A 27,398-nucleotide genomic window follows, 5' to 3' on the forward strand; every position below is an offset into this window, starting at 1 on the left:
GCGATACAATAACATAAATTGATTGGAAAGAATTTCAAATCAGATATTGTATCAAAGCACCATCGACTCTTAACGTGTTCAATTCAACAACTAAATGAAACGCTCTTAACAAGGAATATTTTTATTGAAATCACATATCGTCGAATCAACGTTCACGCGAACTCCATCTGAGTATTAGGTTGTAGTATCAGATTTGAAAAACAGAATTCTAGCGATAAGAAGGGAACGGCACACACACAGTTTCAACTACGTTCGTCGCGTGCACGTGTATACAAACATAGAAATATTTTTCATATTTTCACATCGCAAAAATTACTTTACGAATGGAACAAGAAATTTTATTANAAGAGGATCATCCTTTACGATTAAAACTAAAAGGAAGCGAAGCTTGTATGCTCATAATGCAATACTTTCGCAGAGGTAAAAAATTCTTTGTTAGTGCTATGAAGTTTTTGTAAAAGGCGGCGTTTTTACAGCCAGTGGCACGATGATTGAAACCTCCCTCAGTTTTATATGAATCGCCATTTGAATTTGCATAAGATCCCAGATATACGTACAATAGTATAGCATACAATAGCGACCGATTTCACTTGCAACAGAATATACCTATGAATGTAATTCAGCTTTCAGATTTCGTTTCATATATAATGGCTAAAAAAATATTTGCACATCGTTGTCTTATCACAGCGTCTATTAGGTGGTCCGAAAAGTTTCTTTCGTTTTATGAGGAAATAATAGACGCAATAGTTTCACGTTTGTGTGAAGGTACACTGCTGTAGAAAACACGTTTGCGAAGGAAAGATACTTTTTGGGCAACCTAATATTTCAATTGTACACGAGCCCCATACAATCCCAGTACAATATTACGATCAAAAGTATGAATCTTGATGCATTTACGCAAAATTAAAGGATACAAAATTGTATATCCAATGTGCAATAATATATAAAATACGAAGAAGAAGAAATATAAAAAGCTTGTTAATACGACATATAATGTTTAATAGAGTTTAATAAAGTACCATGTTGGTGAATTAGTTTTGTATAGGAAAAAACGTAATAAAGAAATAAAGAAAAATACGTAGATGATTGAATTCATAATACTTCTCCTACAATTTCATGCCAACCTTTTGACTAAACTTGTAAAACAATATGATACTAACGCAAGATGATAATGTGCATTTGGAAACAGATAATTTGGACATTTGGTTTAACCGGTCAGATCCATTTTCAACTTATCACGAGCGGACGCTGATATCGAGTTAACCAGAATGCAGTTATTTCAAAAGCGTTTCACTGCTAGGAAGACTGTTTTATCGTGTTTGCGTCCCTGTTGTTCGAAATTGTTGAATCTGAGACTCTCGTAAAGAGGATAGCAGAAGGACAGAACTAGGATGTGATCGATGGATCTCACAGTAGCAACATGGACTTGCAAAAGGTAGCAAAGAGACTTGTAAAAGGGATTTGGAATCTCTATGTCGTAGCTTTAAAATCTCTGGGAATTGGATCTTAATACAATTTAATCTCCAGCCTCAGAACGTTAGAATTTAATCCGAATTTTTAGTATTTTAAATCTCAAGAAATGGAATTTTAGTCCTTGGAAATATCGCGTCTTAACTTTCTAGATCATACGTATTATATCTCAAAAACTTCTAAATTGAAATCTTACACTTGATTCTTAAATAATGGTCTTATAATTATCAAATCGTTTACAGATTAAAATATAAACTTTTTCGTGTACAAATTATTGTCATTGTCTTAAGCTGTCATTTATGAAGAAGCCTCTCAAAAGTCAAACGGGTCAACTTCAATTTTTATCAATTTCATTACGCAAGCATACGATTAATATTCAATTGTCGAGAAATAAATAGTTTATTTAAATCGGTTCATTGTAAAACGATGACATAAATCTAAAATCAATTTATGGGATTGATCAATGTTGTTCCCCACTTTTTCCCCACTTTGTATGTTAAATTGCCAATTTTAAATATTTACCTACCAATACATCTAGCAGCTGCTAAACTTCTTTGGTTAAATTGTTACTCTATCTGAGCTTAATTTATATGAATGAATAATTAATTCGATTACAGTGTGACACATTTGACTATTCCTTCGCATCATTTTATAAATTCTCGAATTATTTTCTACCAGAAAAGAAACTAGTTATCGGGCTGCAAATTTATAATAGCCTAAGTGATTCCCATCCCTTCAATTCCAACCAGAAAATTAAGTATTTTTCTCATCAACCGTTCCAGACGCTCCTCGAAATAACGAATTAAAGAAACTATTTAATTCCTGACAGAGTTCCATCTTACTTCCTTTTCCCTTAACAAGGGCAACGAGGAAACGAAGGTTAATAATTTCATATAAAACAGCATCGTGAAACCATTGGTATATAATCGAGAATCGTCGGCTCGTAAAACAGAAAAAAAGAAAATAGCAATTAGCTCTTTTTATAGGAATTAATCGATTAATTCATTTAAATTTTTTAATTTCTGTAATAATAGAGGAAATGATATAGAAGTATTGATTATTCTAGTACATTTAAATTATAGAAAATAGACTGATTTATGACAAGGTCATATTATCGTTTACCAGAAGAATAATATCTAGATATTGTCCAAAATTAATTCTACGAGTAAGCTGTTTTCAAAAATGAGAGTTTCGTTATTCCATGAAATTATTTTCCAATAAAATTATTTTATAAAAATGTGTTACTATTCAAAAACTGTTCCCCTTTTTTTAAATAGTAAACGTTACACATTGCAACATTTTACAAAATTTTAATAAAGATCTGAATACTATTAGCAGGATTAAAAAATGGGAGAAAAATTTTCTCACTGCTACATACACAGATAATCGTATCTTCCTTATGCTATATACTGTACATATACTAAATATCTTCCATCTAAAATCCACTTCTACGTCTTCTAAAAGTTTACACAGATTATCGGCAAAAAATTTGCAATTGATCTTCCATAATAGTTGAAAAATGTAGTTCGTCGTTAAATATCCAGCAAAAATTAAACAATACGACATTCAAGATTAAAGTAACAAATATCAAACAAAGCTACTAAAACGTATTCAAATAACAACGTGAACTGTCTTCACAAATCCATAGCGAGTTTTAATTTTTAGAAATATACAAAACCTAACTATAAGAGCGAACTATATCCAACCTGTAACTTACCATTTAATTAATGCGAATAAAATTAAAAGTCAATACAAAATCGACGAAATAATGTTCAAGATTCGAACAACAAATATTAAATAAAACCGCTCGAATGATTCTAAACAACACCGTGAATCAATTTTTCTATTCCACGGTGAACTTCCCTAGCATCCACTGTTTTTACAGAGTCGAAGCATGGCGCGTTTTTAACGCGTCTATCGATCATCAGTGGCCAATTAACCCCGTAGGCCGGGCCACCGGTTAATTGGAACAGCACGCATTGAAATGCGCATTCAGCTGCGACACGCACGCGCCGTCCTTCCGGAAATCGCTAATTAGCTGGTAAACTGGAGCCCCGACCAATCGCGATATCTTGAACGTCAAACGCCACGGATTACCGAAATTCGTCGCGATAGAAACAGAGGAGATCGCATTATTCCCTAGGGCGCGTGCTCATTATCGTTCGACAACGACCACACAATGCGATTCGAACGATCCAAATAGAACAATGTTGGTTTAGCTACACAATTTCTGTTTCCACGATTAGTCCATGTAGATTGTAAGCTCTTCAGTCCGTATTTATCAAGAAAAATGAAGATGAAGCTTATAGGAACTATTTGCTTGGCGTCATTACCACCTAATGACAAAATCCGCCATCACTTAGTTGTCAACCCAATAGCATTCGTTATTATCATCGTAATTATCGTTAGGATAGGAGGTCTTTTCTTATTATAGAAAATATTGTATATTACTTTTATAATTATATACTATTATTATATATATGTGGGAGATGAAAGGACCTCTCTTTTTGATTGTTTGGGAAGGTCCCCAATACTTTAGTCCAGACTTTTCATTATAGCTGTATTTAAATAATAAAACCGAAAAATAGGTGTTTATGATTTAATCCGAGTATAGGTGCCCAAGATTTGTGACAGTGGGCTTGGGCTCGAAGTGACATAACGGGTCGATGAACGTAGCCACGGTCACGGGAGGGACGTAAGTAGTAATTATATAGCTCTCCTTAAAAACAAAGATTAACCCGAGGGATACAGAGAGGTACGGAGAGGAGTATATAAGGACAGTTCCACTCGCACTGAGATTCAGTCAGATAAGTTCTACTTGCACTGTAGACAAGTACGTTGAGTGACACCAGAATCGTGGATCAAATCGCATTCGTCATCCCGTTGACCGTGGATTCGTTATCGAACCTAAATTCATTGTCATCGACATCTCGATCATCCAATCGCCGTTATTACTTGTTACACTCTGTAATAATCACATTTGTATCGGTAAATATCATCTATAGTACATCACGATGGTCAATTCACGTGAAGATTCATTATACGCCCCTAACTCTAATGAGAACCCGACATATATAACTATTATATTATTGTATATTGTATATAATATTCTATACTATTATAGAAAATCGAAAATTTAAACCAGTTAACCGATTAATTCCTATAAAAAGAATTAATTGCTATTTTCTTTTTTTCTGTTTTACGAGCCGACGATTCTCATAGCTCAGATCGCGAAAATGCCTACATTTATTTGATATAACTGCAATAAGAGTAAGAGCGTTAAAGGAAGGATTTCGTTAAAAAGTATCTTTTTATTAAATACCCTAATATGGAGAAAATACTAGCCTATTATTTGAACAATCTAAAAAATGTCCGAAACGAAGCTGTTTAGGGATATCTATGTTTGTTTGATATAACTCTAATAAGATTAGAAATGAATAAGATACGCGATTAAATTATATAGAGGCGAACAGAGGATGAAAGAAAGTTGAAGAAGGGAAAATCTTACTTAAACGCATCTTTGTATTAAATTAAATTAATGTATTAAATTAAAAAAAAAACCATTCTTCGCCAAGAAATAAATAAAAGAAACCAACAAACCAATTTCTACTTTAAGAATAGAAATAATAGAAATGTATGAAACTAAACGACGTTCCTAAATATTAAGAGGACTCGACGACTGACGATTCAATCGCAGGACGGCAGAGGCGTCGAAATTCTAACGAAGGAGCGTGGAACAGCGACCTGGTCGTCGAAACGACATCAAGTCGCACGTGCCTCTGACAGATATCGTTTTCTCGGTCGTCCGGCGTTCCAACGATTCCCCGGTGATCGGTGCACCGGTAAAAACGGCCGAGGAACGAGACACCCGGTGCTCTATGAGTTGCCGCACGCGCGCCACCCGAACTCCGATCGAAACAACCAATTTCCGGAGACGTCGTCGGTCGCGACGTCGACCTAATGGCTCGTCCGACTCCTCGTTACGATGGAATCTAGTCGGACGCGACTGGAATCGAACGGAAACTGCGAACAAGAGAACTGTTGCGCGAAACGATCCTCGGTTTTTGCCCTCGCAGGATGCATTTCGAAGCACTGAAATTTATCTCACGAGCTTCGTTTTGAACGGTTGGTTATCTTCGTGGCCATGGAATTGATTATGAAGCGAGAAGTTTGTGATATAAATAATTAAAGAACGAAAGAAAGCAATGGTAATAGTGATATGATACAATAATATTAAAGGTCCAGCAATTACCATTACGAAAATATAGAATTCACATTTTAACATTTAACAGTTTTCAAAAAAGCACAATTTGTAATTTTCACATCTCACTATTTCATTATTCACGAGAAAAAATATCTTCACCGAAAACTCAATCGTAACTTCGTACTACACTCTTATACCTAAAAGACAACATTCGTCTGCTGAATGAAACAAACATCTTAACTTACACGAAAACGAAAACACATTGTACACATAGCCATCATTTAATAACTTCCCAATAAACTTTACCAACCTCAACACCTACAATGCAATCTTCGTATTCTTAATCAACCGTACGCGCTGACTCTCACAAATTATCATTACCAAAATATACTATTTAAATTTTACGATTTAACAACTTGCAAAAGAGTATCGCCAAAAATCTATTTATCGTCTCATCTAACAATACCTAAAATCTAATATTTTATGATATGTACTTGCAGCACATGCTATACAATTCCATACGATATTTGTACTCTACAATTTAAGAACCTTCCAAAGAAAATATCACAACAAAACGATGTTAAAATCTGGGCACATCTGGACTTCAACGTTCATCTGCTTAATCGTACGCTCAATTCTTTCCAACTTTCGTGTATTCTCATCAAAATCAACCCGAAACACGGGAATTTCTCATTGTGTGTGGAGAAGCAGAGGCATCAAACACGCGTTGGCGTCTCGGGAGAAGCAGAATATTTGCCTTCCGTCACGGTGTGCACTATGTCTGGCGCATAACAACACGGGGCTAACAGCTTCCCGTAGGTTCTCTTGAGCGGGTGCAATCAAGGGAACGAGGGGAATTAACAGGGGGAACAGGGCTCGTTCACAACCCCGCGATCTGCATCTTGTTTGCGGATGGGCGATCGAACGTTTCGTAAACACAGGGAAATTCGCGAATGCAATCCTTCGGCTGTAATCCGCTCGAGAACGTTATCCAATGCCTCCACCTGCACGCGATCAATCGACCACCTTGTTTTTTATCCACATGTTTAATTTAATAGCCTTATACGATCAAATGATCTTCTGATTCTGATAGAAGATTTTCAAACGTGCTTCTCGGACGTTCCTAATTGTTAGAACCATCGACGTTGGTTGTATAAAATTTGTATCGAAGAAATTGAAACGAAAAGTGTATCTACGACTAATCGATAGACTCGGGATTTTCATGCAAAATTTTTTGGACGATAAGAGGAAAATTTCATCGAACGTACACAATATGAAAAGGTATATGAAATATCCAAAGTACAGCGCCTTCTATAATACTCGATAGATGAGACAATTATCTATTTTTCTTTTAATTGCATTTTCAAAAGTATAAATTTGCATAACAAATCCGCAGCGTAGTAATCAACCTAATCAAGCCTTGTATTCTAAATTTCAACTTTCGATAATTAAGCTTCTCGCGGGTACACCGATAAATTTCTAAGCTTTTTTACATTTTTCAATTGTTTTACTGAGCAATTTATCAATCCCTTGAAGGATCGATCGAAAAAACTGTTGGGCGAATAAAAAACAAAGAGGAAAGTAATTTATCGCAGGATTAGTGTTCAATATTTCAAAAAACGAATGATTTACTTCAACACGTTCTTCTTTTCAACTTGTAAAATTGATCGTTGTAACTATCTTACGAACAGCTCGATCATGAAACGTGCTCATTCACTGTGAAACGCAACTTCCATTAGGTAATTCTAATGCGGGTTTCCTCTAATTCCCTTCCACTTAAATAAGAAGCCTCGCCTAGTTTTAATAATGTTACGTCCAAAAGAAAATCTCCAGGAGACTTCTGAAGTAGCTCGGATAGGCACAGGGAAATTTCTAATTTTCTCCACTCTGGGAATTTCAGTCGCGAATGAGAGGAAAAGAAGCAGAAGAAGAAGAGAAATTCCTGTGACGGTGTGTCATGGGCGAATGTGTGAAGCAACGTTTCACTAAATCGAAAAGAGTTAATTGAGCCGATTATAGTAGCCTATAATTTTCGCGTGTAAATATGCGATGATCGTCAAGCCGACGTTAATCGATACATAGAATCGGCCTCGAAACGTTTGTAGTACGGCAATCAACTCATTTCGTCGGCTTTCGGTACTTAGCCGTGCTTCCGATTGATCGTGTATTTGATCAGCTGCAGATCAACGGGAAATAGAGATTAGCGTCCAAGCACATTTACGTGTTTTTGCCTGACTGCCAAAATCATGATTCTGATACTTGTAATCGAAAATTCCCACTATTTAGATGCAATTGCTATCCACACGAAACGGGAGACACGTGTTTCTTCATACGTTTATAACAGCTTTTAATTAAATAAAATTTCAATTCCCCTTCGGATGTGTCCATTTCGTTTTCTGAAATTCAATTATAAGAATGAGCTTATCAATTTGAGTTGAAAATTGGATACTACATTAATTTCTCTAGGGATACTGGCATATGTGCGTTCAGCATGATTCCCAGTAATATGATGATTTCAATGTGCTGTTCATGTAGATCTGTATTTTCATAGATACAAGTGAAGAAATAGGATTTAAATTGAGGAGATCTTTTACACGTTAAATATCCTGACTTAAAATGCTCTATCTATTATTTCGAAACTGAAGACAAGTGAAACTTTATTATTTATGCCAAAGTATTAAGTATCTCAGTCTTCGAGAATTCGGGATTAACATAAAGTTGATTTAAATCGGATTAATTTGAAGCTACAGTTTCATCTGAATTGAAATGATAAATTTTGTTCTGTTTGATTTGTTTCAATGAAATATATTCTAACTTGCAATCTCCTGGTCTTATTTCTTCTGAACGTTTTGTCAGGTTAGAAATATATCTCTGCCTAAAGGGACCAAATGGAAACTCAGACTTACCACTGCTAAATAACGTCGTATAGCTACTATGCATATCTACAGTTATACGTGATCACTCGAAACTAAACTTTGATCGTTTCAAAGACATAAATTTATCTGTTCACAGCCAAGCCCTCTGCAAGTTCAATCGCCATTCCGACACAGTTAACAACAAACTTCTGATAACGTGCCCCTAAATGCTTTATTGAATTAAATTACTAACATTAACAGTGGCTCATATTAAACTTCACGGAAGACTCATTTATTCGATCAAATCTACACGACCTTCCATAAGTACACATTTGGACAGTTCCAAATTATTGTAAATGTGTAAAATAAACTTCAGACGAATGTCCTCGATCCAATTACAACAGACTCAAAACATGTTGACCATTGTAAAACAAAATGACAATCGTTAACATTGAAACGTTTAATTGTTCATCGTAGATAGTTTCTCGATCCATTTTTCACATTTGTATTTTCCAATCGAAATTTTTCACACTCATGACAAATTGTCTCTCCATTTCATGTAGCTTTTCGAGAACGTATACATGTTAATGTTATAAGCATATATATAAAGCTTCAAGCTTTGAATTGACCTTTAACAAATTCTATTTAACATCATCTCCAGTCTGAATAATAGTCACACTAAGTTCTGAATGATTCTTTACACAGTTTGTAAAGTCGATCGTTTCATATGTAACAACTTAACGTAATAAACATCTGACAATAAAACGTTTTGATCGAATTGCACCACGTGTTTAAAAATTCTTACGGACGCTAGTGTACAATTTTCAACCAGTGAAAACTTATTTAATAGGAAGTTATTCAACTGAGAATCTTCCGTCGTCAAGCGACGCATTTTTTCCAAGACAGATGAAGTTTTAACGGGATTACTTTTCAATAGAGCCGAGTATCACTTCGAGTCGGCTTATCTTAATTTCAAACCAAGTTCGAGAGGGCTCAGAGAGCATTTTCACGAACCGAGCAACGGGCTCTTTCAGCTACTGATGCCATTGCATTCTGTCTCCGGTTTGGTTCCACGCTTTTATTTTTTTCTTTTTTTCTTCTTCTCAATTCCCTTTCTCTCGTTTTCTCTTCCCGTCTTCGTTTTTTTGCAAGGCTTTCGCGCGAGTGCAAGCTTTTAAAGACCTTTAGCAGCGGCGGTTTCAGAGGCGCTGTTCCGGTTCACCTAAATCTTTGCTCTATCGACTGGAAAGATCTGCTCGTCGTCGTCGTCGGCGCGTTGCGATCACGTGAGCCGAAGAATTTTTTTTACGGATCAACGATCCGCCACGCGTTCGCCTAATTCAACTGGAAATGCGTTCTGACAGCTATTGACCGACTAACACTGGCACTTTTCCCTTGACTTCGTCTTTTAAGGGCCATTCTGCTTTAAAATGCTACTTTTCAGATACCTTCGAGATTTTCTTTCAAAGAAATCAGGACATTTTCAGTCGGTTTTCTTGCGTACATATCTGTCAATGATTGGAGAATATTGACCATTCTTTTCAAGTGAAAATAATGAAAAGCATGTGAATTGTATTACGTAGACTGTTCTTAAAAAATTGTTCTAATGACTGACGCAGTTTTCATTGTTCTGTTTATTTGAAAGGAAAACTGAAAATACGTCTTGATTAGTATGGTGTATCTATGAACCAGAATTTTCAAAAAATACTATTTCTTATCATTTGTCTACTAAAGATACTAGATATGAAAAAAGATTGAAAGAATTATTCCTTACATTTAAAATATAATGTTTATTTCTAAATATTTAAAATATTTCTTAGAATAAAAGTATAGGCATTTTGGGCTCAATTGATGACCCAGTTAACAGACTAACGTGACCTTAGAAAAAAAAAGCAAAAGTCGTAGTTAACATCGTCCCGTATTATTAAAATTAAAGTGTGTTGACCCGAAGACAGAGGATTTGAATTTCTTAAAAGACTTTTCAAAGCTTCGAAATTAAAGCGTTGAAGGGTGTACTTGAAATTGGAAATCGAGATCCTTTACTTGCATACCATCTTTCTGAAAAGTCTCAGGTTTTACCGGGGGAACAGGTTGGACGTCTAAGCTAGCGAGCTTTGAAGAGTGCTCAACGTTTGGGGTTCGTTGGATCTTCTAGTTTATGAGGCAGTACTCTGTGTTACATCGTAAAAAAACGGCCGAAATATTCGTATTGAGCTAGTAAAAAATTCGAGCTAGCAAACCCTGGAGAAATACACGGGAAGTGGAGGATATTCAATGTGCCAGACCTGGATATGCTTGTCTTTCGAGTGTTCCACTTTATGACTATCACTATACAAGAGTTACGAACGCATTGATAGAGCTAGGCACTTGTAATTTTGAAATATGTTCCGATGTGAGATAAACCCGGAACACGGCGAATATGTGTATATACATTGATAATTTCCATAACTTTAAATCAGAAATGCTACATCTATGTACAGACATACACAGAATTTAGTTAACCTTTTCACAACCAAATATTTTTGGAACGTGAAAATAACTTTTTTTTCAATTATTACTAATAGTTACTATATATTTAGTAAATATTAGACAATAAATAATATCGTCCAATATTTAGTATATTAATTAATATTATTATTATTGATAATAGAAATAACATAATAAAACCATTATTGATAATAAATATTAGATGATTGATTTGGTTAACAATAGACAATTTCTCTGATCTTTTAAAATAATACATATTGTTTTAATTATTAAATACTATAAGGGATATTATACTTCAGACATTTTATATATTTTCTTTATAGCTTTTATACCTTCATTTTATACCTTCAAATTTTTCATTAGTCCATAAAATTTGAATTATTGAAGGCAACAAGACAAGAACCTAATAAAATAAAAACCTAATCTCAACCTAGTATTGTATTAATAAAATAATGATACCTATGAGTTATAGGTTCTAATAATCGTATTAAAATTGTAGAACCAAATATATATGTAAAATATATTGATTATTTATTAAAGTACTTTCATGAATATTCACATTTCAAATGTTTCAAATTTAATTTTATATGCATTTTAAATTTAAAATATATCTAAAGAGTATGTACCCTGTGAAATTTCATTATCCGACATTCAATTATTCCGTAAAGCATAATTATATTATATAAAATGAATTTTTGCTCTGGAAAACAAATATTTCTCCATAAATGGAATATTCATGGACAATTAGAAAGTGACAAATAAATCATAACGAAATATGTACAATTATTCAAATTACAGTGGATTTCGAAACAAAAGCTTTAAAAACAAAGAGAAATGGTAAACAAACGCTAATGTCAGCTTAACTTTAAGTATTTTTTATATTCATAAAAGCTATACATTTGAAAAATTAAAACAAAAAAATTCAGAATTTATCTGTTCAATTTGAACAGCAAAAATAGCGGCATCCAGTCTGCATACAACAATCATCGTACGGATTGACTTAATTTAACAATACACTTCACGATTAACACTATAACCTATCACACATTTGTTTCACTGTCAATATCTATACATCACATATTAATTTTTATCATAACACTATCAACAACACTTAAAAAGTTACAAAACAGTCTGGAAAGACTGAAAGGCGCTACGAACGACGTAATTCCGCGAGACGAACTGAATTTGTAACACTTGATTAGTTTAAAACTTCCTGTCTATATATTACAAATCGCGATTTAAATATAATAATCATCTTCAGCCACTTCAAAAATATTTATATTAATTATCAATATAATTTTTAAATTGCTTGATTACAATTTAATAAATAGTTTTATTGAATATAATTAGATTACTGTTTACCGTAGTATTACAGTGTTTCGTAATTCCGTTTTATAATGGCGTCAGTTACCGGAACTTTCTAATCGTCGTAATAGTATCAGTTTTGCACTTTTGATCGCGTAATATTATAACGTGTTTCACAGTGAAATGTAGTTCCATAAAATAGAAGCACAATCGAGCACAAGTTGACAAGGATAATAAGCAAACCAGAAACTTAACAGTTAACCAACATACAGGTATGTAAAAACAACTTTCCATGTGGTTAATTTCCCCGCGTTGCGTCACGTCCTAATTAATAATTTCCCAGCATGCCATTTGCCACACTGTATCATGATTTTTTCGCGTTAATTCACAGTTCAGCTCGTTTCATCTAGAATTTCATTAATTATTTGAAATCCTGTTTGAAGAAGATATCAAATCATGTTTCGATACCGGAAATATAACCAAAAGAGGTCGATTTGGAAATACAGGACGTAGCTTCAGTTCATGATAATGTGTATGCAGTATGTGCAGGGTACTCCGCCCATCTACGTCCTAACCGGGCTTCAACATTTGGTGCGATGGAATTGTGATAATAATTATCCGAACATCGTCGAACCAGTGCAGCGTGAAAATTAATCTTTCAAAGTAATAACGTTCATCTACCATTCTATCGCTACTAATGATAATTATTCAACTTCAACTGTGCAGGTAAGTCACTAAAAGAATATGGTTTTCATGACGCTATTCATTCGTAGTTGTCGTAGTCATTTAATGCAACTGCTGACGACAATTAAAATTATATTGAGTTGGCCAAAATATAATATCGACATGATACTATACCAAACTAATGCAAACGATTCTCAACGCTAAAGATTAGATACTGCTGACATTTCAACATTTTCTCGTATGGTATAGATTGGAAATTTGATCGTTACTAATCTCAATAGATCCGCCAGAGTATTTAATGTTTACCATCGGGAAAAATAAAATCATAGAACGTTTTGAACCATCTTTTCATCATTCTTTCATTCACCATACACATCACAAATCTTTTTTACCGTTTGTATTTTTATCTTTACCTTATCAGTTTGTATCTTTTCGACAGTAAAAAGTTATAACTGTACGAAAATACGTCTTCTCATTATTCATGTTCAAATCAAAATAACTAAAAACATTTAACGAAATACATTAAACACCTTTTTAAATTGCGCGTTAAAATCTCAGATTATAGACTATACATGCGTTTTGTAGGTTAGGAACAATCTCTTGCTTTAACAATGTTTGCATTACGTATTTGTCAACTCAATTCAATATACAGTAGTCAGTGTTGGATTAAAGTTATTGAGACATGGGACTATCGACAAGCGGAGGCCCCCTTCATAAAATAAGGGAGGAAGTGAAATGAATTTACGTAAATAAAAAATGAAATTTATTCCCTGATCAATTATATCTAAATGTTCCGTTATGTTTCTTACAACACAGCTATTTTGTTTTTAATCTTTTTTAAGATAATTCGGTCGGTATACTCGTAAAATAGAATGTACTTTTCATGGAGGATTTATAGTCTATAGACTATAGCTCTCACCTGTACATACACTATACATATAGGGTAAAGAATTTAAGATGAATGATGTATGAAGATATCTGTGACGCAAGGGAAAGAATCAGTTTTCATCTCGCGTGCAATTTATTGAATTTTATAGATCGATTCGTGAATTGTGTATTGACTTGTCGTATCTGTTAATCCGCAATTCATATTTTAGAAGAGATTAATTATGCAGTGCAGGACTTTTCCCAATGTCATCTATTGCACTCCAGTCTCTTTTTACGAAATGAAAATCGACCGTTATCAGTAAAGAAAATTAACTTCTAGATTTAAGGAGACTCATCGATATCTCTACGAGTGTTAATCAGACCAGTAACCTGTCGCAATTGAGGTTATCTTCCTCAGAATCTCACTTTTCTCGCTCTTCTTTAATATTCACGGATGAAAAACGACAACCATTCTACTGAGAGTTCTTTCGAACCATTTCAACCTCTTTGGGTCAGTCACTTGCAAGACGATTAATGTTTCCCCTGTGCTTGTGAGGTTAACCACAGTAGGTAATATCGCGCCCTCTTTCACTTACATTAGCGTCTATTGCGATTTATGACGATGATGATGTTTTTGCGATTCTCTTTAACCTAACCTCGCGATATTTCTCTCCTTCCTATAATTTCATTGGAATATTTTATAACATTATTAACGTCGTAGCTTGGTCTCTTTAACGAGTGGTTTGGGTATTTACACATAGATCATTCAACTGGCGACTGTGATTTGTGGAGAATATCGACTTCAATCAGAATTGCGTAACACCCTGATATTATCCCAGCGTTGCCTGTTGAATAAAGCAAGATGCATAAAGCATCAGCCGGGTAATGTGTATGCCACTGCTGCATCCGTGATTTATACCTACATACGTACACAAGCACTCACATTTCCGGAGGTACAGCCGGGAGAAATGGCATCTGGTACCATTTACCCGTTGTGCTGACTTTTGCTTCTGAAACTGTCGCCGAAACGACGTACGTATTTTTTTTATTTTCTTTGGTCCTTTCTCGGAAAAAGTCACCCTTTGTCGTAATTAGTTACTCTGCGAAATGCGAGTCGGAAACGCGATATCGATACCGAATATCACGTGATCACGAATAAACTACGATAAAACGTGATCGTATTTTTCTAGCCTGTTTTTTTTAGTTCGTTACGAGTTACGTTCCTGAGATACGTCCGAAATAAATTGTGACTTGTGATTCGTAGAATATACACATTCGTCGTATTTCAAATAGAAATATTACGATAATATTTTTTGATGAATCTGAAATCATATTAATCTTATTTTTCCATTCTTTTTTATTCGCTTTTATTTCTTGTACAAGCAAATGATAGAAGAAACAATTGAAAAATTTTGAACACGAATTTCATTGATCATGTTAGGGGTTTATTAATTCTCCATTCGTGTCCCTGTACGTTCACCAATGGAATTAATCGCATTCTCTGTAAATTTTTGCAGTACGAAAATACGATGGCCCGGGACTGTCGAATTCAATACCGGACATTTTATTTATGACAACATGATTTGTATGCAAGGTATTTTAAAATAAATTTTTTAAAAGGCCAATAATGGATGGCGTTTATCGGTAGCGTCATGACCGTACAATCCATAGACCAAATTCACTGCTGTGCATTCTGCCACGTGAACACAGAGACATTGTACGCCATTGGCGTTGTTAATGGCACTGATCATCGATTGGTTATCGATTAACGTGCGCGAAGTATAACGTTGCTCGAGTTTTTTTAATTTAACACAGTAATTACTTTTCCATTGAACGTTGTCTTCCCAAGAGTATAATTAGAAATATTCAACGTATTGCATAAATTTAATTGGGTTGAATTCTTTTTTTGCACTCTTTGCATTAATTTTCTTTTCTTTTCTTATTGATTATATAGCATAATTCACTTTTCAATTGGTAAATTGGCCAAATTTAGTAAGAAACGTTCGTTTTCTTTGTAGGTTAAAAAACATAAAATTTAGGATCTGTAAAATGAAGCGAAGAAGCTTGAAGTTAGAAAAGAAGTAGAAGAAGATAGTTGGAATAATACGCAACGTCTTATTATTTGAGGAGTTCGCAATAAAATTAACTCTCCTGAAATTTTTCAATGTTTTAGGTAACAATATATGTAAATATTTTAGTAATCAAAAGCCAAATTCATATTTAGCATTCAGTGGAATCATAGAAAACAATCTATGACAATATGAATTTCTACCGATAACGTAGCTTATTGTTAACTTACTCCTTCTATAAAAGTAACTTTTGTTAAAGTTAATTTTTATTAGAATAGCATTTACCAAGTGAATAGAGTTATTTCTGAGTACGTGTTAACAAAGTTAATATTCATCAGGGTGCCACAATCGTTGCTTCCTTAATTAATTTTTTATAAATAATTGTAAATGTATCACTGCTTATTTGCTTTTTATTTCTATTGTTTCTAGGTAACATAGTATGAGACTCCATACTCCAAATTTAACCTTATTTTTAATCATATCCATGGTTAAGGATAAGTCCACAATAATATTTACCGTAATATTCTATTAACCATTTCTTGAAGAAATTTTCAAATACTTATATATGTATATTGAAGAAATATAAAAATTGTAATGGATTATTGTGGAGAACGTTATACAGCAAAAATGTTATCTATCCTTGATATTTAGAAATTTAATATTTAAATATGTAATTAATATTTAAAAATTACAGGAAAATGTATAATAATTTACATTTTTCATGCTTTATTTTACTCCTCCTTTTATTTGATTTTGGATATATATTTTTACAATATATAGCTTCATCAATATATTGATTATTAATAAAATTCATAGATATCTATTTCTAAAAGACTCGTACACCTTTGGATTCAGTAAGTCCTTTTTCTAATTACGTAAATAATTACAAGAATCGCGTTTATCGGTGATCCGATAGTAACAACATATGTATATCGGTAACAATATCGTTAACAAGCACCGCCATCGAACTTCGGTCTTTATTCGAGAATCTCTGGTGCAAGGCAACCGCAACCAGCCTGTTCAGGGTTTCCGAGAATCCATGGCTCTCTGGATTTCCATTACAATTTGTAACTTGAAACTTCTCCGGTAATACCCCGAATGGAATATTAACCTTTCGCAACTCCTGCACAGTGATTAATACCGCGGCACGACAACGAGATTGCATTGGCCGATCCTTGCACACGGTGGAATTAAAACGACGTGACTGTCGATATGATCGATTATGAGCGAATCCAGATGAAGAGAAAGGATATCGTATTGGATTTTTCATCGATTACCTTTTGATAGAGACAAATATTAGCTCTTCTTTGAATGGGTTGTCTTTTTTAACGCGAGAAACTATGAAAATATTACACGTGAAAAATTCAAAGGTGCAAAGACGTTTTCATTTACTTCTGACAAAATGTTCTTTAATTCTTTTAATTAGAAAATTATAACGATCCAATCCAATTATAACGATTTCATTCTTTATAATCGAGCCGTTTCCAGGTCAACGTGATTAACTCCAGCTTGTAAAATTTTTTTAATTTTGGTACCGAGGCACTTAATTAATCTTTCTTACATAATTCCATGAATTTTCCAAATGAAGTGATTCAATTATTATAACTACGTGTAATAGAATATTCTGACGCGATTAAATTGTATAATAAATAACAAAATATGCTATGTTTTTAATAGGATATTCTATTATATGAAAACATCTTGCAACGTAGTATTTTCATCGCTTTTCTTCCTATTCTTGTTAAATATTCTCGTCCTCGAATCTAAGCTACGTGACTTATAATTTAAAGCTGTCAGTTCTGACGAGAATAAGAAAAATTGCTTCATTTAAAAAAATGAGTCCTTGGTTCGAGGTTCTTTCGCATATTTCCTCCTCATAATGTTTCCTCTCGGGCAGCTAGTTACAAATGTCCGAGTTTTATTAATTCCATCACGGTGTATGACCTAAAATTTCAAAGGAAAATGATCCCGTGCCGCCAGTTGCGTGTGACACGTTGAATTAAGTTGAGAAATTTCTCAAGAGTTCTCGAGTTACATTTAACTAGGATCCGCCGAATATCCAATATCTCTGCGATCTTTCTGCTCACCAGTGACGTTACTTTTTCAAACCGTCCGAAAATTCGGATATCTGTTTCCATCGCAAAAGAAATTTTAATCTTTACACCCGAAGATAATTTTCATAAAATCTATTTCATGCAGTCCCACGATAACTCGCAGCTATCTCGTAACTATCAACTCCTTAAATTAAATGACAAATTATAATTAATAATTAAGGATTTGGGCAATTAAAAGTACCAATTTAATCGTATCAGACTGCGATTTTTATACATTTATAGGAAATTTGAAAGTGCAAAATTGCATAGAATGCACATAATGTGAAAAAATATAAGTATGAAAAATAAAATCAAAATTTGATGCTTATAATACTTAGTAGGCTAAGTATTATAAGGTTAAATAACAACTTTCTACCGAGTCTGTATCTTTTTTAACTATATCTGTTCTTAATTTAAATTTGCATAAAAATCCAAAAGACCCGTTATTCTTAACTTTTACATTAGAATGAGAATTTATTTATAAAGTAACTTTAATTGATTTAAATGATACTTTCTGAACTTTTATATTATAATCCAGAATAATCATAATTTGAAGTTACTTCATTTTATCCAAAAATTTAATTTTAAAATTTGCTCTTTAAAAAGATAACGTGCAAATTGAATTTTCAATTCTTGAAAATTTTATTTTAATTGTAATATTTATCTATTGAACTAGGGTAAATCAGTCTAATCGTATTAAGTTTTAAAAATCAATTTCAACGTGTTGTAATATTCCAGCAATAACCATGATGCGATATAAAATAATTGTGAATTTTCTTTTCCATGAAAAAATTCTGATTGAATTATATCCTGTCGGAAATAAACCACTGATATTTCTGACTGTTTTTATTGTACGTCAAATGATCTTTATTACTAAAGAGAATTATTTCTGTTATTAACAAATGACACGGTACAAATTATAAATTACTAAACTTCAGATCAAAGTCTTTAAAAGCTGTTCTATGATTATGGTCAAACAAAGAGAACATGTTCGCATACGAGCCCATGAAAAGGGCTCTTCCGGTACATAATTCAATCTCTGTATTGTTCCAGGTGTCATCTATGGTCCCTGTGCCGTCTTTCAAGGCTGAGCCGCACAATGGACACGATTTAGTATTAAAGGCCGCTGACTTTTGGTCAAATATCGCGACGTCAACCACCATGAATCGCAACGCCGCCCACGTTTCAGCAAACAGACCTAAGATTCCCCCACACATTCCAGAAATTAGTTTCCACAACTGACGCTTCAGATGCTTTTCTCTTTCTATTGAGTTGGTAACTAAGTGATTGCGGATTTTGTCAATACCACCTATTGACAAAATCCGCAATCACTTAGTTGCCAACCCAATAGTACCACCAGCACATGTTTCTTTCAAGCGTTATTTTTCAGAAGCGAATTAGTTGTCGCTGCACCGATGAAGATTAATAGTTGGTTTCTCTGGCAATCCAGCAACTGTAGACGCTGGCCATTTTTCAGAAGAGATAGTTTAATTGGTAGATCGGATTGCTAGATGCACGCGTTTCCTCTTCTTCATGGTCGTTTTGCCGTCCTATGTCTGAGAACTCGACATGCTACCTCAATTAATTTTGTTTCATTTTTACCGTACATGGAATGCGTTTTTTAAGGTAAGAGAAATCTCTTAGGTTGATATCCAAAATAATTAAACATTGATTTAACAATAATTTTCAAAATAACTAGACATTAATAGAAACCCAAGATTGGATTCAGTATCGACATTCCATCCATATTGAAGATTAATTACGTGTTCATCTATTACCGGGAAATTAATGATGTAACTTTTTAGAATAGGAAGCTGCTTCAATTTTCTTAAATCCTTCACGTCGATCTTTGTAATTTCTCTAATATGTACACATTAACAGAAACCCCAAATTGGATTCAATATTGGCATTTAAATATAGTTGGAGATTAATTAGGAGTTCATCTGGCTGTTATCAGAAAGTTTGTGATATTCAGTATTGGTATTTGCATAAGGTTAAAGGTCAACTAGAAATTCATCGATTATCAAATAATTTATGGTATAATTTTATAAGACAGGCAACTATTTTGCATGAAAACTTAGATTAATGGAAACTGAGTATTTGCTTTCAATTACTAAAATACGAAAATACAATTAAATTATCAAATTCTGGAAGCAATTTATTCAATGTTAATCAGTTAGAGGGAAGTTTCAATTTAGATTGCAAAATGTTAACATATCAAGGCCAACAGAATTCCAAACCTGTAGCGATCCTTAACAATGTTGCAAAATATTATACTTTCTGACGTTCCAAATGATTCTTTTTAGCTCTATTTCTGTATAATTGTTTTACGAACAATTTCACCACTCCTCTCGTATTGCAAATATCTGTTTACACAACTGTGAGCAGATCATTTGTCTGTAATAAAATTAAGTCAGGACTCTAATAATGTCGAGAAACGCAACTGTATGGAAATTAAATCGCTTCTTCGCAATTTATATAAGTATCTGTAATATTTGAAATTTTCAACGTGGAGTACGTTTACTAGATGAAGCGGTCGTTTTGCTAATATTAAATATCGGAAGATTAAATGACCAAAAATTAAGAATTAGCGGAAATTCCATTTCAAGTTCGGAAACATGTTTAACCGTGACCCGCGTTTTAACCGCAAGAGGGTGTGCGAATATTACCACAGATATTGGATATCGGGTTTGTTAATTATTTCAACGTTTTCATTTATCAGTAACCGAAAATGGAGCTACGCTTCGCCACGTGATAATTTCCAAAAGCAATTCTATGTAAAAATACTCAGAAATTCGGGGTTATTATTCGCGCCGATATCGTAAAAATTCACCCGTGTGCTAAAAGTTAGCTCTCTGTACCATTAGCGACATAAACCAGAAAATTCCACTCGGAAATTTACATCCTCTAATACATTTATTACTAGAAAATGTTACTGTGTGTTCATATATGGAATTAACAATTTTTGAATAAAAAGTAGCTTTATTTTAATAATAAAATTAATGATCATACATAGGACATATATATAATAAATGAATATGATTTGCACGAACACATTCCTCACTGCACGTTTTGCTTTCCTAAATAATTTTGTTGAAACGCATAGAAACAGAATGTACTAATAATCTGAATATCTAATCATTTTCATCAAGTGATAATCAAAATGTTCATCTCTGTGCAATCTCATCGTAGATCGTTTCAAATATCGTGTACTATAATCTTATATATTTCTGCATACTTTCGAGAATTTATTCAGACTGCTGAGTCATTGTTTTGTGATCTGTTTTTCTTCTATTATCGAGTACAGAGATTTCGCTGGTCGACTTTTTGTTTGTCCTATAGTGTCACGTTTAAAACGATTTTCGAAATTCGTTTCGTTCTATTCGCGCGAGGGCGTTTTCGCATTGAATACGCAGTGTGCTTTACGAGGATTGCCGGGCAGGCAGAGATCCCACGGATAAAAGCTCGTTGATGGATTTATCGAAACGCGTTCCGCTATCGGGCATAACTAAATTCGTATCGGCACATTGAAATGTTGGCAATCAAAGCGCGTCTTAACCATTAACCAGCACTATCGTGCAAGTGGTCAAAAAGTGCTACCATGACTGTGTTCTTTACTCTGCAAAGTGGATGACAAAATTTAATTAGTTCATTTTATTATTGCAATCATAATACATTATACTTAATATATTATTCATGTATTGGATATTTTTTATCAAAATCAGTTAAATTTTATTAGGACTGGTTATTGAAAACTTGCATTCTTGCATGCAAGAATCATCTTATTGAGTAAAAAATTAAATACTTTACGTATTAGTAAACTATAGTAATAAAATACATTAATATAAATTAATATATTTTAATTCTCTGCAAACTCTGCAAAGTGGATGACAAAATTCAATTAGTTAATTCTGTTATTGCAACCATATGTACATTACACATAGTATATTATTCGCGTATTGGATATTTTTTATCAAAATCAGTTAAATTTTATTAGGACTGGTTATTGAAAACTTGTATTCCTGGATGCAAGAATGATCTTATTGAGTAAAAAATTAAATACTTTACGTATTAGTAAACTATAGTAATAAAATACATTAATATAAATTAATATATTTTAATTCTCTGCAAACTCTGCAAAGTGGTTGACAAAATTCAACTAATTTTATTACCGCAATCATAATACATTATACTTAATATATTATTCATGTATTGGATATTTTTTATCAAAATTACAATAGTTAAATTTTGTTAGGTCTGGTTATTGAAAACTTGTATTCTTGCATGCAAGAATGATCTTATTGAGTAAAAAATTAAATACTTTACGTATTATTTAGTAAACTATAGTAATAAAATACACTGGCATAAAATAATATATTTTAATTCTTCTTCATGTAGATTCGTAATACATAATAATCATTTGTACACAGGAAACAATTCATCAACTGCTATTATAGTGACTTTGTGTAGTCGACAAGTTAATTATAATGTGAAAGATTCGATTTAGCAAAATAATAATTATATCATTCTACATGTATATTTTTCGAACATTCGGAAAGACGATATCGAAATAGGACAACGTGATTCGCTAGTATATCCAATTACTCTTTGAACAATTAAGGTCGCGTTACTTTGTTTCAGTTAATTAGTCAACATCGTGTTAACACTTCCAGCATCCTAATTCAATTAAATATACATTGTCCCAACTAATTGACCCGCGTACGCGTATAATTAACTAGAGGAACCATAGCTATATAAATGTCATTGATTCTTGCCTTTGGTTAATTCGACCGGAAGCATACGCTTCCTCCCAAATTGTGTCGTATAAAGGTACACTTATGTTTTCACGTCCTTGCATCGTTGCAAATTAACATTTTCATTCTTTCTTTGGAAAATATTTCGCAGTAAGAAAGAAATATATCATTTTTTACTGTTTCTCGCTATGATGATAGCAAATAGTGTTTGAGATATAAAATTATTTATCTACAGAGATATATAAAATATATTACAATAAAAAAATAATTTCTACGTTCTATAGTATTCTCTGATTTATAAATTCATATTGTTCATTTTAGTTTGACAATCAGATATATTAAAACGAGCAAATTTCTTCATTTCGTTTTTCTATAAATTCGTCTAATGCATTTTTGGAAAATAACATTTTATATTAAATATTATCTATAACGATTAAATATTGCAATTATTTTTCTTTCGCATCGACTTGTACTAATTTTACATTGAAATTCTTAATACTAATTAAATTAGCTGATATTTCATTCTCATTGCGAAAGCCTCCTGATTTGCTACTTTTCGTATAGTTTACTCGATAGAAGAAAATTTCATTTCAAATATACGCGTATAGATGATTTAAAAATTTACAGAAATAAATCCGAACTTCAACGTATTATCTTCCAGTCCACAAATTTCTACCTACCACTTTTATTTGACCAGACGAATATTTATAACACGCGGATTGCTTAATTACGTTCTTTAATTATAGCTAGATATTTAACGTTCCGCTGTAAATAAAACAAATTTATACCACCAATGAATAGGGGGAAAGAAAGCATGGAAAGGAGAACAATAGAGTTGGACCGCACGTAATTACTCAGCAGAACGCCATCCGTGGAACATTTTACTGGAGAGTTATTGCAACACGTAACTGATATACTCGCACGATTAATCCACGCGCGTGTTGCTCTTGAATTACGAAAGCAACATTGTTAAGACAATGATAATTAGTCTGATGCAATTAAATAGCGTAATCGGATTTGAAATTTCCGCGCTGGTACCATTCTCTTCAGTCTGTTATAAACACTCTAAAGAATGGTATTATATTTGATGGCTGGTTAACAATTTTATCAAATTCAAGCTATAAGATTTTATAATAAATTGAAGAAAATGGGACGTATTTTTTAATCCTTATGAGACTAATGGTACAATATTTTCTTTTTCAGAAGCATACAGTTACACCACATGCGCGTTAAATAACTTCTTCAATGATTAGCTGCTAAAAGTGAGTAATTGTTATCGTCCCTATCGTCAAACAAAAATAACGTTTAATCTTCTTTGAATCTTTAATTATTAATTAAATCCCTTTAATCAGGAAAGAATTCATCACGAAGAATTACCGAGATCCTTAATTATCGGATCTCATCGATACCGAGGACAACTAATTTCCCATAATTCAATATTTCCTATAACGAGTGAAGAACGAAAGTGCCTCTGACATGTTTCATTAATCCATCACGTTCCATTAATTAATCACTTTGATACCATGTGGCTCGGGGTTCTTAGCTCGCTATCTACACCTATTCGTTAAGTAAAATACGCTCGTTAGCTAGGCTGGAAATTCGTTTATCGATTGATTATCGTCGATAGTGGATTACCAGACGATTCTTATGAGATCCATCGGGGGATGCCTGACGCCTTTGCCAGCGGCTCGACAGCCAACATCGTTAAAATTTAAATGTGTAATCGAGCATTGGTGACTCGAAATCCACTAAGACTGTGAAAGATATGAATTCGATGGAGATCGCCTAACTAACTTATACAGAGAATTAATCTCAGATTTCTTTCTTCCTCGCCTGAAGAAGAGACCTGGAAGAATATATAATGCCGCTTTTTATGAGCATACATCTTTTATGTAGGGCAGTTTCCTCAGAAATGATCCTCGTATCTTGTACACGAAGCGACGGCTGGATCGCATTAAATTTGATACTTTACCTTCGTCACAAGAGTCATTAGCAGTAGTGTGGGAGGAACTAATTAGCGTGCTAGTAGGTTTGCTAACGGTATGATTTATTTCAATATCGTTCACGCCAACACAAAATCAAACATGATGCTCCGTCAGTCTATATGCACGCAGTCATCATTCGTCACTAACTCCTCTCGTCACAACGGCTCTCTTTCACGCTGACCACACTCCTCGGCAACGCTGACAACACCACTCCCAATGCGGACAACATTCTCCGACCACGCTGGCAACACTAAAGCTTCGCAGCTCACTCACGGCTACCTTTTATACCTGGCCCGCACATGTCCCATGGTCAAGTAGATCTTCTTAATTACACAAGGTCTTTCCCCGATACTACACTGTATACCTGACACGCTACAGATGTTTCTGAATTTGAACAACTCGATTGCTCTTTCTAATATGCATTACATAAATTCTAAGCTTAAGGTGATTCGCTACATATACGGAGTTATTCAAATTAGTTTGATCCATCAAGATCATAAATCTTCCAGTTGAAATGAAACACAAGTTGTTCGAGATTTGTCTGGTTGCCTTGCTTTAATATAAAGTTGGTCCAACGCTATTCTCGTAACTGGGACTTGATTTTATCACTGGCGACTGTGATATTGCTTTTAATCGCTCGACAGCTTCGTGTTTATCGTATCATATCGTGGATTATGGGCTCCATTTTTCACAAATCTGCATAGAAAAAAGCCTAACGATGTCGAATCATGTCACCTTCTTGGCGGACAATTGATGTCTCCCCTTCGTGAAATTAAGTATCCATTAAATAATAATAAATTTTAGCAACTGGCGCATATTGCTGCGCCGTATAGCGTTCCATGGTGATTTGTTCATGTCTCTTGATGAAATCTATCGAAAACTTGAAATAAGAAGACATGTCAATCCGTTTTGACGCTCAAACATATTCACCTCGATATAAGTTTTTACGAGATTCGCAGCATTTGGGATATTTGTATAATTCTATCTCTGGATTCAAATATAAAGAATCCTTAAATATAATATACATTCAGCCACTTTTTCAAACCAGTTACACGAAATTTTATCCGACTGGAAACTCTTGAACGTCGGTTGTGGTTATCAAAAGAGAAGAATTATGAAGCTAGCTGTTAAGCTTTTGAAACGAGCTTAAAGCGCATTGTAGCGCGAGATCAGATTCCGGAATCGCTGGATAGGAAAGGTGGACACTAGGCAATTGCTATTTTTCTTTCTTTCGCCGTACACGCGGCTATCTTGGAATGAAGCATTTTCCAACGGCCAAGATAAAACACAACTGGCCGTGCACCATGTGTAGAAACGGAGTACGAATTGGTTTTTCAGTCGAATGGTTCGGTATTTTGTTACCGCGACGTTTCTCACGGAATAATATTGCCTTTTCCTACTGCTTGGTACGTGCATTGTGCTTGGAACTTACATACGATGGACCTAAAACGTTTCAGCGTCACTTTCTGGTTCCACCAAATAGGATTAGGGACCAGTTCTCAAAACTTTCGAATTTCTAAAACTTCAGTGTTTCTGTTATAGTTGCATTTTTTTCGTTTTATCGTTGAAATTCTTTATCTTTAGCAGAAAATTATTTAATCATCGCATGTTGATACATTGGACTTGGATTATGAGTTGACATCTATTAGATTCCTTTGGATTCTTCAGTTTGCCAAAATTATTTTCTCTAGCTACAATATGATTTACCATAGACTCGTCATGCATAGCTACATGTAAAATAAATTAATCTATTATGATCGATATAGTTACATGAAATAGATTAATCAATTACACAGTACTAGAATTTCAGTGTTTTCATATTTTATATGAAAGCAATAACGATGCTTTTTATACACTCTATTGTAACTAAAAATTACGGAATTATTATTTGTCGGAATATTCTCGTGCAGAACATCAGAAGATAGAGTGCTATACATATAAGTATAATGTAGAAGCATCATAACTTAAAGCTCTTTGTAAATTCTTCTCGCTTTGGTCTTCTTCTTTATCTGTTCCATAAAATAATCATAACTTTGCGAAACGAAACGAATTGACTTAAGCGAAGAAATAAGCAAAAGCAGAAAAACAGAATAAAATTTCGCAATCTACATTCAAAAAGCTTGCCAGTACTGCCAATTAGAAGCAAGAACCGCGAAACGTCTATCTACCCCTGCTATTCTACTTTCTAAAAGAAATCTACTAAAAGCCAACAAACAAAGAGAAAAAGGAGGAACCGGAAGAAAAAAAAAATCACGTACAAAGTACAGCGAAAGAGGGTGCGTATTTACAAGAGAAGCAACGAACAGGGCATGAATATGTAACGCCTTTAATTTCCATTCGATGCAAACGAAGCTCGCAGATTTTAAACACCAAAACCTAGCTTCCTGAAAAGTGAATCCACCATTCAGCCTCACCGATAAATTCACGTCAAAGACAATGATTCACGAAGACGTATATTTCTCCTCCTCTTTTTAATCTTTAGCACGAAAAAGGGGAAGATTTCTTGCGGTGAATCGCGTCCTCACGTTAAAATATCGCTCTTGGGATGTTTCACAGCGAAGGGGTGGAAATTTCTGGCGAATAGTTAGGGTTATAAATTAAACCATTAAGCTGGTGCACAGTGTC

At 33.8% G+C, this 27,398-nt stretch overlaps 1 protein-coding gene and 1 long non-coding RNA gene across 11 annotated transcripts in view; one reads left to right on the forward strand and one right to left on the reverse strand.

The window, feature by feature from the left end:
* LOC122565951 (monocarboxylate transporter 10-like) overlaps positions 1 to 27,398 on the reverse strand; it is a 284,840-nt gene that overhangs the window by 214,784 nt on the left and 42,658 nt on the right. The window lies entirely within an intron of this gene.
* Positions 12,435 to 25,512, forward strand: LOC122565955. 2 transcript variants are annotated; one of them, XR_006316342.1, is made up of 5 exons: positions 12,435 to 12,593; positions 12,713 to 13,047; positions 19,088 to 19,660; positions 23,992 to 24,050; positions 24,141 to 25,512. It is a non-coding gene; the product is annotated as an uncharacterized LOC122565955 (long non-coding RNA). The 2 variants fall into 2 exon arrangements; XR_006316343.1 differs by having other exon boundaries at positions 12,862 to 13,047.

Source organism: Bombus pyrosoma, linkage group LG3 (genome assembly GCF_014825855.1).
Source record: "Bombus pyrosoma isolate SC7728 linkage group LG3, ASM1482585v1, whole genome shotgun sequence".
In the NCBI taxonomy this organism is placed as follows: domain Eukaryota; kingdom Metazoa; phylum Arthropoda; class Insecta; order Hymenoptera; family Apidae; genus Bombus; species Bombus pyrosoma.